Raw genomic sequence first — 6,131 nt, forward strand, 5'->3', positions numbered from 1 at the left:
ACAAAGACCAACAAACATATTTTTCCATGAGACAGTACGTGTGTCTGCATGCAGACATTATGGTTGACATTATTATGGTTGTCTTGTAGGTGTCGTCACCACGGGAAATTTGCACGGTGCAAATTAGGTTGGATCGTGAAGTTATTAGCCTCTCATTACCACCCTCTGTAACTGTGCGTGTGTGAGTGTGTATGTGTGAAATTATAAAGGAAATGTCTGCTGCTCCACCAGTACATCTTGTTCTCTTCATCAGAAAATGAAAAGACTGACTCACATATGCATGCAAATTAACTATCTCCCTTGTCAAAAACAAAATACTGGCATGAATAATATTATTAGAATTTGTTGTGTTGTACTTGTGTTGGTACACACGTTGCTCAAGGAATGAATTGTGAAGAACTTTAAAGAATCGGAGGGAATCTTTTATATGTACAGCAGCTGTTACTTTCAGATTTAAATAAACATAGTGACTGTAAGGGGCCGTGTTTGGGAAGATTTGCAACATCGCAGTTCTCTGCAGGCCCTTGTAGGTATTACCATGTTACTATCTGGTTGTGAACAGTTTTTTTTTTAATAGATGTATTTGTCTGTAATCTTAAGAGATGGGATAACCTGGATTCATGCAGAATCATACACATTCATAACTGCTTTATGATTATTCAGCTTACAGGGCACTTATCAAGTCCCCACTTTACCTGTAACAATATTCAGAGAATGTTATCAGGAAGCCTAAAATTGAAATGTTGAGTGTCATGCAGTGTTTTTTCACATCAACTAAAAACGGAATCTCAAGAAACGTCCCACAAGCCCTTGCTGTTGGGAGGAGAGTTTTACAAGTAGCTACACAATAGATTTTTATTATTCTGCTGTTCTGCTGTTGGCAGTGATAAGAATAGGAAAAGCACACTGCCAGCAGAATCTAACTAGAAAAAGTGCCACGTCTACATTCAAAATGACTGAGATACCAGCTTTGCGCTGCCCCCAGTGACTGCAGCACTGTAACATTGTTATGCATTATGTGCATTTAAAACTTAACCATTTTCTTTATTGCTCGCTTGACCTCAGGTGCCGGGTGAAAACCAACAATAATGACTTGTCCTTAAAGAGAGCATCACCGTTCAGAACATATGTGTCATGTTAACAAACACTGCCTTCACTGTGGAGATGAATGAACAGGTTATTTTTAGTGACTACCCCGCCCTCTCGCCCAACGACAGCTCAGATTAGGTCCAGCCACCCACTACTCTTAACAGGATAAGCGGTACAGATAATGACATTGATGGATGGACAGGATTACATAGCCTGTGAAAACAACTGGTTGATGTCTTATGTGTCTCTGGAGGGAAATTTTTAAAGACGACTACCCAAAGCACTGAGCAGAGTTTAGCAGAGGGAGAAGGAGGGCTGGGTGACGCAGAGCAGATTGAGTTCATTGTCATATTAGCATTAGTTGCATATTTGTTGTATTAAGTTTTAAACAAGTTTGTGAGCACAGGAAAACTATGGCCTTCATTATAGTTTACTTTCGCAAAAATCACTGGGATATTGACCAAAATATTTGTACATCTTATTTCCTCTCTGTTTGCTTTTCCCTCTCTACTTTCCACACGGGCTATAGATATAATAACAGCTGGATACTGGACCCAAATGTGGCACCTAACCATCTCAGGGAAAATTGCTCACCTGTCACATAGGCCAAAAATGTTTTCTGGCTTCCAGGTTTTATTTGTATGTTGTGGAGCTCATTGCACATGTGCATTAGTGCTAACTTGCTGGCTCAAGCTCGGTGCTCCTCTTTGGTACACAGACAGGTTATTGGGATGGTTTCATGCATGCACATTAAAAATCTTTTTTCACGCTGTTGGAAAGTTGTACCCACTCATTTAAGTTTAACATAAACTTCCAAGGGTTTTTTAATACAATGACTTATAGTTTGCTTTTAGGAGGTGTGCTGTCGACAGCTTTACAGATGTGTTTTATAATAGTGCTCCATGGAAGAAGAGCTTTTTAGATTGCAAGGAAAGTTTTTGCTGCAATACTACAAACAGCCACTGGCACAAATTAGCAGCAGTTCTGTGTGGCTTTGTTGTTTCCTGCTTGCTTATCTACACAAATGGTTTAACAAAAGACGCTATTGAGCTTCATTACTTTGGGACCTACCCTATACTTGTCATTAGGGTATTTTAGACACTGCTGCCTAAATTATCTTAACTTGTTGCCTCAATATGTCTCTTGTAAGTACTTTTTTTTTTTACTGGGGTGCAGTATAGATTGCTTATTTAAGCTTAATCTGACAAATTCTTTGGATGGTGAAGGAAAACAGAAATGCACAAAGTATAAATTGGATGACTTCTAAATATATCACAGATAGAAAAAACAAATTAATAGCTCCTTTGTACAATATACACATGTCTACTTCTAAAATATAGGGATTCCTGTCTGCAAAATAAAAATTGTGTCCACTCAGGACTCCTCTGTTCCAAAAAAGTCAAATCCATTTTTGGGGGGTTTCTAAATCTTTTATGAAAAGGTGTCACCACATGCATTGTCTGATATCAAATATGGGATCAATACTAATTTGAAACTACCTACTTCCCCTTTGCTATAATAGCTGGTATTTATGGATGATAAAGCAGCACAGATACTGTACTGCTGCAATGGCAAACTGTAACTAATCATTTCAGATTAGTTTCTTGGCTTGAAGGAGGCATAGATGGAAAGGGGGGAAGGCTTGGCAAAGACGGTGGAGAAAATGATTTTAGGGAACTGAGTTGATGTTTATTTCCCCTCAGTCACAGTGGAGTGGCTTATTCACAATGCCACCAGTAGATGGAGCTGAGATCTTCTCAATGCTCCAGGGGTAGCTCTGCAGAATGTGTATATTGACATATTTGTGCGTGAGTGTGTGTGCATGTCTTTTGCATGTGCTGTAATTATGAGCATTGACCATTTTAAGGATGTAGATGGAAAGTGTACTATGTATATGTTTGTGTAGATGATCTCAGTTTCTCTCCTGGCGAGGTCAGTCTTATCACTTGCATACATGCAGAAGTTTTTCTCTTTAAGCTGTTTACGTTTGTTGGAGGTCAGAGTAGGAGACGGCCTTATTCTCAGAGGTAAAAGCAGTGTTTCTTCAGGCCCTTCCAGGGACTTGACACTTCAGTTGCTGGGTTTGGGGGCTGAGTTAAGGGGTTAGTGCTGCACAATGGTGCCAGAATTGGTTTGGAGGCAGAGTATTTTCTTATCTGCCTTGCCCCACCTTCTATTTTTGTCTCTCATGCTTGCCCCACTGTTTTGTTCTCCCCTTTCTTTGTCCCTCTTAGGTTTGTTGATCAGCCCTCTAGCCCTAAGGAGCATCTGTGCCCTTCCTCATTCCCCATATGCCCCTTGCCTTTAAGTCTAGCCCCCAACTCTTGAGCCAATCACTTATTCATCAACAGCATGAATTAACAATTGTCTATTTTCCATCACACCCGCAACCTGATGGTTGATTTCACTCCTGACCTGCTTCCAGCCTTGCTTGTACATCACACAAACACCTCGACAGCAGATGGGACATGAGAACTTCGTCATGTCAACAAACAGACTTAACAGGAAACCTTAGGCCAGTCAGGGCACACTACAGCATGGAAGGCCACAGTATTTAACACTATTATTACAATTTATCTGAGACCCCAACCCCAGATTAGAAATCACCTCTTAACAGTATAAAAGATTTTTGTCTTGAACAAAGACAGTGGCTCAAAACTTTTAGAAGCTGAGAACCATTGCAGAAGAGTTGGTCCAGACCACTAATGCTGAGCAACTTGATAATTTCCACAATGTTAGTAATGGTTAGGGGCAAGAGCACCGTAGCCCACTGAAAGACAGTCAGCTGACTGAGGCTGTGTAGACTCTTAACCTGAATAAGATTTTGCCTCAGCCTCTGTGAGCCTTCTTGTTGTCAAACTTGTTTGGCTGCTGTCAGCTGTCATTTCACCGCCAGATTGATGTGACCCACCTCCAGTCCATGGAACTCCAGATTTAATCAGAACCAGCTGTCAAAAAAGGGTTCTGAAATACAGAAATCCTTCTCCGCATCTTCTCTTCAAATCGTCGCCCATTGTTTCTCATTCTTTCACCATTACCAATATCAAAACTCCATTATGATGTGAGATATTTGTAATACAATGCCAGATTTGAATTTAACTCAAGCCAGTACAATGGATAGAAATCATTTGTGTTGTTTCCTATTTTTTTATTACACATTAATTTTGTAATGACTAATTTAATATCCTTTCTGAGTTGTTTTTTCACTAACAAATGTCCTTTTACATCTCTGTTTCATTGTGATTCTGAAATATTACTGTTAACCAAAATAATATCTGTTTTGCATTTGTTTTTGTCCTATTTTATATCTATACCACAGAGACTAAGAAACAACTGATATTTCTCTGCAAGTATATTAAGAAATAGAAAAACATACTGGGGTGAAGAAGGTCAAGAAAAAACAAACAAACAAACAAACAAAAAATATGTTCATAATACTGTATACTGTAAAATTCAAACAAGAAATGGTATTGCTTATTCCTCAGCGTCATGCACTGAGAGATGTAATTTTATTTAGTTTTGATTTATGATCTTGTTTTGCATCTTTAAATAAAATGTAATAAATAATAATAAAAACATACAACCACAACAAAGGGTTTTCTTGCTTGTAAGTATTCCTTCTGTTAAATCTGCTGAAACGATCTATTCCTATAATGTGTGTTCTGAACAATGGCAAAGAAATTCCAGTCCTCAGTTTGTGCAAACCAATTTGGTATCTTCAAAAGTAATATTCTTATTTTACTATAAAAACTTGATTTGACAAGCTGTGGGCCAAGATATGTACTGGTTAATGTACATTAAATGGAAGTTATATTATTGGTTTGGGCTTAGGCTTTAGAAAGAATAGAAAACCTAGTAATCAGTTAAGTTGAACATTTGGAGTGGGTATAGAAATCTTGGAAGAAAAATAGGAAAATAATATGAAAATGCAGGAAAATAAATAGGTCTATACAAGCACTGCTGCGAAAGGTGGTTAATCTTGAGTTATTCAAAAAGTGCACACTTTCTCTAGCCTGGTTTGAGATATCCTAAAAATAAAGAAGGAAAAAAAAAGGAATAACTTGACATTTTGTTGATTTTGCCAATTCTCTACTGGCAAAAACTCAGAGAATCTATTCAAACATTATTTTTAACATAAAAACTGGTAAATGAGAGACAGGATCTCTGCAAAGCTACTGTAACAAAAACTGCCTTATTACGTTTATTAAAGAAGATGCAGTTTAGCCTTCTATGATCTGTCTGTAGATTAGGCCAGGGTAGGTAGATGATAGATAGAGGGAGAGCTCTACCTCTCTCTCTCTCTCTCTCTCTCTCTCTCTCTCTCTCTCTCTCTCTCTCTCTCTCTCTCTCTCTCTCTCACTCTCGCTGTGGGCAGGAATGTACCATTCTTTGTCACAGTGGAGCTGAAGGAGAAATTACCTTTGCTTTTACCTTTACTTGACCTTACTACCACTTGTAGACAACATTGGGATTGTCTAAGAACAAGAACAGATTACTTGCTCAAAATGCTTCATGGAATTTTACTTTTAATCTTTTCACACTGTAACTTTTATATAGCCACAAGGTACATGAATATTCATTCTGGATATCTAAAGTTAAGTTGTGGATATCTGCAATTAAAATCAGCTGTGATTATGACACCTGTTATGTTTTTTATTCAACACTGGTTATTACAGCATATTACACCACTTATTATCTTATTATCCAGCAAATTAACAGTTTAAATAACATTGAGCTAGTTAACTATTTTTGAAAACAATCTGGAGCTGAATATTTTTCCACCAGTAAGGATAATGTTTTGCCCCCAAAATGTTTGAAATTATATATTTAATATTTTTTTGGACCCACAGTATTTTAGAAACCTAAACTAATAGTGCATATTTATAAAAATACAGTCATATTACTTCATAAACACTTCAATTAATTAAATGGACAAATCTATAAATCGATATTTATACTCAAAACTAAATTTTAGAAAGATCACAGATTACATTATAAATAAAAATTTAACACTATATATATTTAATTCGGGCTTAAACGTA

This window comes from Channa argus, chromosome 9, assembly GCF_033026475.1.
Source record: "Channa argus isolate prfri chromosome 9, Channa argus male v1.0, whole genome shotgun sequence".
In the NCBI taxonomy this organism is placed as follows: domain Eukaryota; kingdom Metazoa; phylum Chordata; class Actinopteri; order Anabantiformes; family Channidae; genus Channa; species Channa argus.